The sequence below is a fragment of the Lolium rigidum genome, chromosome 7, assembly GCF_022539505.1.
Source record: "Lolium rigidum isolate FL_2022 chromosome 7, APGP_CSIRO_Lrig_0.1, whole genome shotgun sequence".
Lineage (NCBI taxonomy): Eukaryota > Viridiplantae > Streptophyta > Magnoliopsida > Poales > Poaceae > Lolium > Lolium rigidum.
Genome location: NC_061514.1, coordinates 35,323,105 through 35,334,169, shown reverse-complemented (window position 1 = coordinate 35,334,169; position 11,065 = coordinate 35,323,105).

Sequence of the window (11,065 nt, the reverse complement as noted above, 5' to 3'; positions counted from 1 at the left end):
GAATTGCGATATACATATGTTACAGCTATACTCTCGATTCCTCCCAATATAGGTCTAGGGTTCAGGATTCCTCAGATACAGCAGGAAAGGGGAGGGGAATTGGAGCCTGGGATGGGATAGAGAGAGATACAGACTGAGATACAGGAGAGCCGTCTCGGCTTGGTTCTCGTTCTTCGATGCCCCCAATGCTCTTTCCTTCGTCCTCAAGTAGTCCATTCTTCTCGGGCCGTAGCGTGGGTTGTCCTTGCAGGCCCTCTTGGGCCGTGGAGACGGCCCACTTGACGCGTCGTGAGCTGGTAGGCCCATGACATTCCCCCTCCTTCAGAGCGGCTTGACCCCAAGCCGGAGCTCGAGGAAACCTCGGTCTTCAGCTCGGCGAGATTCTCCCAAGTAGCAAGTGACGCCGGCAGTCCCGACCATTGAATCAGGACCTGGTCCTTGGTCTTGTGACGACGCTGCACTTGACGGTGTTGTAGAACTTGCTCTGGTACGTGTCGGGGAGGGTGTTCATCGTCGATCACCGGCAACTCCTCATGCACTTCCTCTGGTGGAATACCTTTCCTCAACAGCGAGACATGAAAGACCGGATGGAGCTTTGACTTGTCCGGCAACTTGAGACGGTAGGAACGATCCCCAACCTTTTGCTCCACCTGGAATGGCCCGAAGTAGCGGAAGGCAAGCTTGGCGTTGGCTCGCATGGCCAAGGTCGTCTGGATGTACGGCTGGAGACGTAGATACACCCAATCACCCACCCGAAACACACGATCTGAACGTTTGTTGTCGCCGAATTGTTTCATACGGTTATTAGCTCGGTGTAGATGTTGCTTGAGCACCGTCGTTGCCAATTGGCGCTCCCGAAGCCATAGCCGCAGATCCGTGACCGGCACCGACTCAGCCGTGATCCCCGGATATCTCGGAGCATGGCCATGCTGCAGCTTGAAATGGGTTGGTCTTGATCGCAGTGGTGGTAGGCCGTATTATACCAGCATTCTCGTTAGCGGAAGCCACTTACTCCACGCTGTGCAGGCGTGTGCCGATAAAGCAACGTAAGTAAGTTTCGAGGCATTGATTGACCCGCTCCGTCCGCCCATCCGTTTGCGGGTGATAAGCCGTGCTCATTCGCATCTCCGTCTTGCTCAGCCTCGAACAAGGACCGCCAAAATTTGCCGGTAAAAACCTTGTCCCGGTCCGAAATGAGTGCCGCAGCATGCCGTGCAAGCGAAAGACCCGATCGAAGTAGAGCCGGGCAACTTGAGCTGCTGTATAAGGGTGAGAGAGAGGCAAGAAGTGTGCATATTTGGTGAGCTTGTCCACCACGACCAGAATGGTTGTAAAACCCGACGATTTGGGTAGCCCTTCAACGAAATCGAGCGACACCACCTGCCAGGCAGAGTCAGGCACTGCTAAGGGCTGAAGGAGGCCAGGATACTTCACTCGCTCCGTCTTAGCTTGCTTGCAGATACTGCATTGATCAATGAACCGTTTCACCGTCGACTTCATCTGTGGCCAGGCAAACAACTGCCTTATCCGCTGTAGAGTAGCCTGAATCCCTGAGTGACCGCCAATGGCACTTGCATGCAAGTGTTTGGAGGATTTGCCGCCGCATGGCAAGATTGCCGCCTACCCATACACGCCCTTTGAAGCGCAACATGTGTCCATCCCAAGACATATGCTTCACCGTAGAGTCCGGTTTGTCCAACTCGTCGGATAATCTCGCCGAGCGATTGCATCCTTACCATATCCCGCAGCAATGTCGTCCAGCCAGGCCGGGGTACCCATCGTGATGGAGAGCACTTCCCCAATTGAGAGAGCTGGGTGACGTGACAGAGCATCAGCAACTTGATTGGTACACCCTTTTTTATACTCGATTGTATACTGTAGGCCAAGCAGTTTCGTCAGTGCCTTGTGCTGCCATGGAGTAGTGAGTCGCTGCTCGTCTAGGTGGGCGAGGGCACGTTGGTCAGTCCGGATAACAAACTGGGATTGTCTCGGTAGGGTCGCCGCCGATCAACGGCCAAAAGGATTGCGAGGCTTTCTTTCTCATATGTCGACAAGCCGCGTAGTCTCGGCCCGAGAGCTCGCTCAAGAAGGCCAAAGGATGTTGATCCCGCATCAGCACGGCACCCAATCCTTTTTCACCGGCGTCCGTTTCCACCACGAAGGTTTTTGCAAAATTGGGCAAGGCTAGCACCGGAGCCCGCAGCAGGGCCTCGTTTCAAGGTGTCAAAGGCTTCCCGATGGTTGACCGTCCACACAAACAGCTCGTTCTTCTTCAACGTATCCGTAAGCACCCCGCTCGATCAGTCCATAGTTGCGGACAAACTTGCGGTAATATCCAAGTGAGCCCCAGTGAATTTCCTCACATCTTTTGCATTGGTAGGTACCGGCCAATTGTGTATCGCCTCCAGCATTCTTCGGATCGCTGGACACACCGTCGCGAGAGATAATATGCCCCGTATACTTGAGCTTGGGTTGAGCAAAGGAGCACTTGGTCTTCTTGACCTTCAGCTGGTGCTCTTCCAATAACGAGAAAACTGCCCTCAAATGCTCCCTATGCTCTTCCATTGTCTTACTATAGACCAAGATGTCGTCGATAAATACTAACACACATCGTCTGAGGAGGGGTGCGAATATCTTGTTCATCGCATTCTGAAAGGTGGCTGGAGCTCCTGTCAGACCATAAGGCATCACCATGAACTCATAATGACCTTGGTGAGACTGAAATGCCGTCTTGAACTCTTCCCCTTCAGCCAACCTGATTTGGTGATAGCCCGCTCGGAGATCCAGGCTTGTGAACCATGCCGCACCCGATAACTCGTCGAGCAACTCATCGATAATGGGTAGAGGATATCTGTTCTTTAGTGTCATAGCATTAAGGTATCTGTAATCAATACAGAATCGCCATGTGCCGTCCTTCTTTTGCACCAAGAGAATAGGCGAAGCGAACGGGCTGGTACTGAACCGAATAATCCCTTGCTTAAGCATATCTGCAATTTGCTTCTCGATTTCATCTTTCTGACTTGGGTTGTATCGATAAGGACGAATGTTGACTGGCCTTGCACCCGGTAACAATGAAATGACATGGTCGAATTCCCTCCTTGGTGGCAGCCCGTGTGGTTCAGCAAACAAACCTTCAAATTCAGACAAGAGATTCTGAATATCTTGTGAATATGGCACCAGCTCCTCTGGTTCCTTCAGCTCACTCAACTGGACCACATGGCATATAGCATTGCTTGCATTCAAGGTTTGGAGTTCCTCAGCAGTGATCTTCTGACAGGTAGTAGTATCAGTCACCATGCCTTGTAGAAAAACTCGGACGATCTTGATAATGGAAGAATAGCTGTTTCTTGCGCCAATTCACATTCATATCACCCGTGACTCGCAGCCAGTCCATGCCGAGGATGATGTCATAACACCCCAAAGGAAATAACCGAAGAGTAGTCTGGAATTCAGTGCCCTGTGATTGCCACTTGCACTCTGGAATCTCCAAATCGCACCTGAGCGTCCCACCATCGGCCACCTTAACTTGCATAGGCTTGCACTGGCGTACACCTGACCAACGTGCAGCGATTGCCTCACTGATAAAGCTGTGAGTGCTGCCGCAGTCCACTAACATTAGCACCTCTTGCCCTTGTACAACTCCTTTGATTCGAACCGTCCGTGGAGGCTCGATTCCTTGTAAGGCTGCGGCGGATATCATGCCTAATTCACCGCGCGAGTCGACAGTGTGAGGAATGCGGTTCCATCTCACCCTCCAAGAGACACGAAGCTCTTGAACAACATGGAGAGGAACAGTGGCAGCGCACACATGATTGCGCCCCCATTTCTCGCCGCAGTCGAAGCACTCCCCGCGAGCACGACGGTATGCTCGCAGTGCCCGCACCTTGTCGTCCGTGGATGGCATCTGATTGCTGGCCACTCCGCGCTTGTCCTCCACGCGAGACGAGGGTGTGGCCAGGCCCGGCGGCCTTCCAACAGGCGGCGGCGGCAATGGCAGCGCCGTGCGCGTTTGAGCCTTGGGAAAGGGACCATGCCCACTGCTCACACGCGTGGCCTCCCTTGTCAACTCCATCGCTTCCTCCTGTAAGAGAGCAAGAGAAACCGCAGAGTCCAAATCCTTGGGTTGTTGAACCATAACCACCACTCTAATGTCAGCGCGCAACCCATCAACAAATTGAGTGACAAAATAAAGAGGGTCCCACGAGCGATGGTGTGCTAGGAGACAGTTCATAGCGGTGTTGAATTGAACAGCATACTCAGCTACAGTACCCGTTTGACGCAACCTCGAAAACTGACGCAACAGCTGCTCAAACTCACGACGACCAAACTTAGCACACACCATGGACACGAAATCATCCCAATCTCGGGCGACGCCGTGCGCATTGGTCCATTGTAACCAAAGAGCAGCCTCCCCAGTGAAATACACCACAGCGGTGTCGATCCACAGATCCTGATCTACCCGACACACACGGAAGTAGGATTCGCACTTGATTTTCCATTCCAGTGGCCCTTCCCCAGTGAACCCAGGGCAATCCACTCTCGGAGTTTTTCCAAACCTTTCCTTATCACGATCTCTAAACCCGACACTGGATGAAGACTCAGGAGGATGGCACGGGAGCGTACCCTTGGCCGGGGTCGATTGGGGATGCGGCCCCATAACCGAACCCCGGGTGAAGATGTCGACGCGGCGGCCAGCAGGCCCGTGACGTTCGTCGTCACCAGTGCGCAGATCGGCGCGGCGCTCCCCGGCCGGGAGGTGGAGGAGGCGCCAGCGCCCTGCGGGAGCCGTTGGTGCGGGTGGTGCGGAGTTGATGACGAGGCGATCGATGCTCGCCGCAACTCGCCCAGCATCCGTCCGGGAGAGCACCCACGCATCAGATCGACCCGGGGCTTCCACAGCGCCGCATCCACCAGCACCGGCTTCACCTCTTCCAGTGAAGCCACCTTGACCTCTAGCGTCTCGAGCTTGTTGTTGAAGCCGTCCAACTTCTCCGTCTGCGCTCGAATCGCCGTCATAATCTCCGCGAACTGCTCCTTGGTCTGCAACTCCGCCATGATTTCCGTCACCAATCGAGTGCGCGGCGCCAGATCGGTTGCTCTGATACCAGATTGTTACAGCTATACTCTCGATTCCTCCCAATATAGGTCTAGGGTTCAGGATTCCTCAGATACAGCAGGAAAGGGGAGGGGAATTGGAGCCTGGGATGGGATAGAGAGAGATACAGACTGAGATACAGGAGAGCCGTCTCGGCTTGGTTCTGTTCTTCGATGCCCCCAATGCTCTTTCCTTCGTCCTCAAGTAGTCCATTCTTCTGGGCTGTAGCGTGGGTTGTCCTTGCAGGCCCTCTTGGGCCGTGGAGACGGCCCACTTGACGCGTCGTGAGCTGGTAGGCCCATGACAACATATGAACTGGAGATTAATCTCGTCTCTAAGAGTATACTCGTGACTAACGCAGAGTGATGTGTTTCCTCCCTCTTGGTGCAGACTTGCTACTGCTGAGATGGCCAGCACGGGAGCCCCGACCCCTGTGCAGGCATCTGTGTGCTCGATCGTGAAGGAAGCGCCAGTCCCTGCTGCTGCCTACTCGAAGCCTGTGGATTACCCTGTATCAGTTTACCCTCACCCTTCAGGCTCTGCCTTCAAGCTTCCGAGAGGAACGGCATCAAGTAGACTACCCCTCCCCTGCACTTCTTTAATTCCGGATCTGAACTCGCTTAGCACATTGGGTTGCACAGTTGCAGATGGATAATCAAGCTCGATCAGGCGTAGAGCACAGATCATCAGGCCGCTCAGGTAGTTTCTTCCAACACTGATTCCCCTCTTCTAAGCTGCTGGTACTGAAAATAGGTCTGCTGCACTAACTGAACTGACGTGTTGCTGCTTCTGAGAATCTGCTTGTTGGGCAATTTTTCTTGTACTGAAACTGCCCCTGCTATGTGTGTGAGAGATAATTTTTTCATGGACTTCTGTAGCATTTATTTCCAAAATGCATAGATAAACAATTTGGACAACAAAAAGATGATTGTTGTGTGCGATAGCTTATATTTGAAGAAGTACTATAATTGCGATATAGAAGGAAAAAAGAAGTTCATATTGTTCAAATGGCAAGTTCGTATTTTATTTTCAATGAGTTCTTTTTCTCTGCTTTGTGGTTTAAAGAAACGAAGAAGGCGTGGAAGTTAAACTTTATTTTCCTGATAGGTTCAGTTTGTCTCTTATGCTTGTGAATTTGAGTAGATGTTGCACTCCAGTGATATGATCGGTAAACGTAAACTCTCAATGATATGCCAAAATCTGTATTTGGAGGTTTACTCTTGTGTCCTTGAGAAGTTCATTATTGGCGTTTTGGTTTGATAAAAGAAGCTGAAAATTTTGCTACTGTATAAAATATAGAAATCCATTTGCTACTGTGTGAGATGTTTAGGTTATTATGTTGATAAAGTTCAATTCGTCTACATGGAATTTTTATTTGCTGGAAGTTAACTTATTTTTTACTGGGGAATCCACTTTGTCAGTGTTGGGAGTCGACTTTCTACTTCCTGGTACAACCACTTCGTTAGTGATGGGAGTTTAGTTTAGTGTTTATTGTGAAATTCAGTTACAGTTCATGAACATGAATATTCACAGTTGGGAGTTCCTTTTATATCTTCCGGGAGTTTATTTATCTTTCCCACTATTTCAGTCTGAAAGCACACCACAAAAATTAAATTCAAACAAAAAATACAAAAGTGTGTCTGCAGCTATGAAGTTTACTATTATTGTTTTGAGAAGTCCAGTGTGATAAAAATTCAACAGTTCTCCTAGAGGAAAAGAAAACAGGAGTTCACTATTCAGGTTACATCGGTTTGCTATGTAAAATCACAGAAGTTTGGTAGATAAAATTAGAGGTACACTTTGTCCTACACGCAGAATTCACATTTTTTCTCAGAAAAAGTATATAATGTTATATGAAGTTCACTTTGTCCATGTGATAAATTCATCTGGAGTTCATTTCATCTGTAGCGAAACCTGTTCTCTGTTTAGCTTTGTGTATGGGTGTTCGCTCTGTTCTCATCTGGAGTTCACTCTTTTCTTTTTTGGTGGAGTTCACACTTTTCTTATTCTGAAGTTCAGTTTGCTCTTGTCTTTATTCGAGGGAAGGAGTTCATGTTCCTGTAAAAACGTGAGAGAAAAATGCCACCTTCCAAATTGAGAGAAGTTCACAATAGCAAATTTGGAAATTTATCATATGCGCCGGGTCTAGTTAAAAGTCATAGACTGCAGTTGTGAAGTACTCTCTCACAAAGTTTGCATTTCCTTGTCATGAAGTTCACTTATTTTATCTCGGAAATTCAGTTCGTTTTATTTTGTCTCCTATTCTGAATTTTAAAAGGTTATTGCAAGCATCCAAGCTCAGAGATGTATCACCTTGTTTCTTTTTTCATGGGGACTCAAGTGTGTTGCCACTACAAATTCCTGTGGTGTCCCAGTGTCATCTTCTGCTGAAATTCCTTAGAAACATTGTAAATGCTTGCTAGGTAAATCATTTCTGAATCATTTCATAAAATATTCGTAGTTCCTGGTTCTCTCCTGCAATTTATAATTTATGTACGAATTCAGAAGTTCACATTTTTTATGTACGAAGTTCGGTTTCAGTTCTTTTCAAATATGTAAAACAAAAATTAAGCTCATGTAAAAGTCAACATTGCAGGGCAGATATTCTGGCTTCGTGCGTTGCCTCTGAAACTGCTGCATGGTGAGCTGCACGAGGCAGATTTCGAGTTGCATCAGGCGGTGGTGGATGGGAGGTCGGAGAGGGGCCGCCGGTGTTGTTGTGCGGGAAGGTGCGCCGACGCTCTGTATTCGAGCGTATCATCTAAAGCACAGGTACTGCTGCTACACCACAGCTGCTCCTCCTCTCAATACTTATCCATTCAATAGTTTGCTAAAAGTTCAGATCTTCTATGAGGGGAAGCTTACTTTTATTTCCTTGTATTACTCTACACATGTATGCTTATGCAAACAGTTTAGAGGACAACTTACCATTTTCATGTACTGATTATAGAACATTACGATTGCTTTGAAAATATAAGTTCACCATATGCACATATGAAGCTTACTTATTTTTGTTTTGAAGTTCGTATTGCCACACCCTTCTGAATTTCTTCGTTTATATTTCTAAACCTCATTGTTGCAGCCCCTGCTGCTGCCGATGCACCGCAGTACAGGCACAACCACTTAAATCGCGAGAAACTACCGAATATTTTAACTTCGTACTTAGAGTATTTCTTCAATTTCTGTTGGTTGTGCATGTGTGAGATAATTTTATAGATTGTGTGTGCTTGTTTCGTTTGGGAAAATTTTGGACGTTAGCTTTAAAAGCAATTTCAAAAGTTCATTCTTTGATATGTATAAGTTCATTATTTGCATTTGAGAAGTGCACACGTAGTGTTGTTTCCTCAACCTTAAAAGCAAACACCAGCTCTTCGAAAAAGTATATGTTTTTAATCGTGAAATGCAGTTGATCAACATGCCGAAGTTTGGTGTTTTGTTTACTATAAAAGTATACATTTTATATAAACAGAAAAACAAAAATATCTCTGTTTGTACAGTGGAAGTTCACCTTACATAAACTATCAAGTTCGCTCTCAGTTTAGTTCACTCCCAGGCTAAGTTGCTCTCGAACTCGCTTATTGAAATAGTGAACTGCTATGTGTGTATTGCGGCTGCCGTCTTAATTTTTTTTTGTTACGTATGCTGTGAACTTTCATCTCTGGAGGTAAAAAATATAGGAATCTGTTGATGTTTGTTTTATAATCATGCTTGAAGTTCACCTCCTTTTTTCCTGGGAGTTAGCCTTGTACATTTTCGTTCTCTACATGCTCCAAGTTCCTGCGCCGATGCCAGCTAACTGGAAGTTCCATTCTTCTGACCTATGGAGTTAACTTCTCCTAATTCATCCTAATTGGTGAAGCTCACATCTCTTGCAACTTAAATTTAGATATTCCCGCTAGGTGGATTATTCTTATATTTCTAATCTTAGCGTCGTTGTCTGCCACCTCTAAACCCGACCAGCATGGGGACCTCATTTTGTAGAGATGCTGCTAGGGATAAAGCACCTGGTTCTGCAGTTTAGTTCTGCCTTTGTTACACAGTTCAGTTTATTTGTTTCCCACGGTTCAGTTTTACCTTCATTGATGTTTTGTTTATCCTAATGCATGGAGAAGTGACTGATGCCTTAGTTGAAAAGTGACCCCGAACAAATTAATTGCTGCGAAGTTCACGTTCATTCATCAGAGAAGTTGTCCGGCATGAGGAGTTTACTCTATTTTGTATAAAAATCTTAAAATCAGAAATTCATTGTAAAAAAACTTCAAGACCAAACTACTTTTAGTTTTAATTACTACTCAATTTTACAAAACAGGCAGTACATTCTCCTGTTCTGGTAGTTTGTTGTATATGATAGTAGAAGTCTGAAGTATAGTACAAGTATGAAGAATAATTAGAAATTTAATATCAGTGCACTTGATTGTTCCCTAGGAGTTCACGCAGTTGACCTAGGAAGTCCACCCAACGCCATCCCGAGAGTCCACCGCTTCAACTAAGGCAGTTGAGAGTCTCCCATGCCCAGGTCAGTATGCTACTCCCGGTGCTAATCAATATGAAATGTGGTTGCTACTTTGATTATCTTTTGCGCATATAGTTCTAGGGGTGATTTGAGTTTCTTCTGCACATAATAGTTGTACGGTTTACATAATAGCTCCGTGTTAGCCTTCGAACATTGTCGTATCATGTTCATTTACTCTTATATGTGAGTTCACTTTCTCGCAGAGTTCATTTTATTAGTGAAGTTCACATTTTCTCTCTGTTGAAGTTCATCTGTATATTGTCATGAATTTCACATTATCCGCCTATAAGTTTAAGGTTTATTGACCACTTGTATTTGTATTAACTCTGATTTAAATGCTCATTTGCTCTTGATGGTTCTGCTTGACTCAAGTATTTCTGTTTATAATTCAATCAAGGTTTTGTTTGCATATTTATATAATATTTTCTGGCATATGTTCATAATGGAAAAAATACTCGAAGGGAAGTTCATTCTTATAATTTTAGGGATGGTCTGACCGAAGTTCCATTTTCTTGTTAACAGGAAGTTCATTTCGTCAGTACGGGAAGATCAAAGTCCAACTTATGAAAACAAAATTTGCTACTTAAAAAGACTTCGCGGGTGAAGTGTCTCCTTCTAGCTGGACCACGATGGCACACCCTCCTGTTAGGACAAGTTCACGTTCGGGTCCTTAAATAGTTCTAAGTTGGTTATGTAGGAGTTATTTTTTTATGGATTGTGTAAGTGATTTTTCTACAGATTATTTTGTAAAATAAGTTCAGTTAGGTGTGCGAGTTTACTTGTTTGATAACAAACTTCCCCAATTCATTAGCAGGGAAAAATGTTCACACATAACTGCGAACAACTTTGAAAAAAAACACTTGGTACTGCAAGTAGATTGCAGTTTGTTTTGTCTGTAAACACCAAAGTTGATTCATACAATAACTAGTAGTTCACATTATTAACACGGGGAATTTTCTTTATATTTCATGGGAGATTGTTTAGTATCTGAAAAGTTTATTCTTTCTCGTGAGGAAGTTATTTTTGTATATATGAAAAAATTCACTAAAGCACACATGATGCTATATCTTCACTCGTAAATTTCAGAAGTTGGTTCAATGTTTACAATATCAAATGTACACTTCGAAAGACTACAAAAACACATAGGATTGAGTTCAAAAAACATAATTTTGTATGTCATAATTCGCGACCAGGAGTTCACTAACACTTATCGCGAAGTTCACCTGCATGTTAGGACGTAGTTCATACACTCTGTTTTTACCAGGCGAAAATCCTATGTGAAGTTCACTTCTATATTCGAGCACCTCATACACTCTGTTTTTCTGGACGGAAATCATACGCATAGAAATCGTCCGTACAACCACCGATTGCTCAAATCGACCAACTCAACGTACAATTAGCACTAATATAACTCTACTAATACTCCAACATATCGCAATACCCCACCTAATCAATCT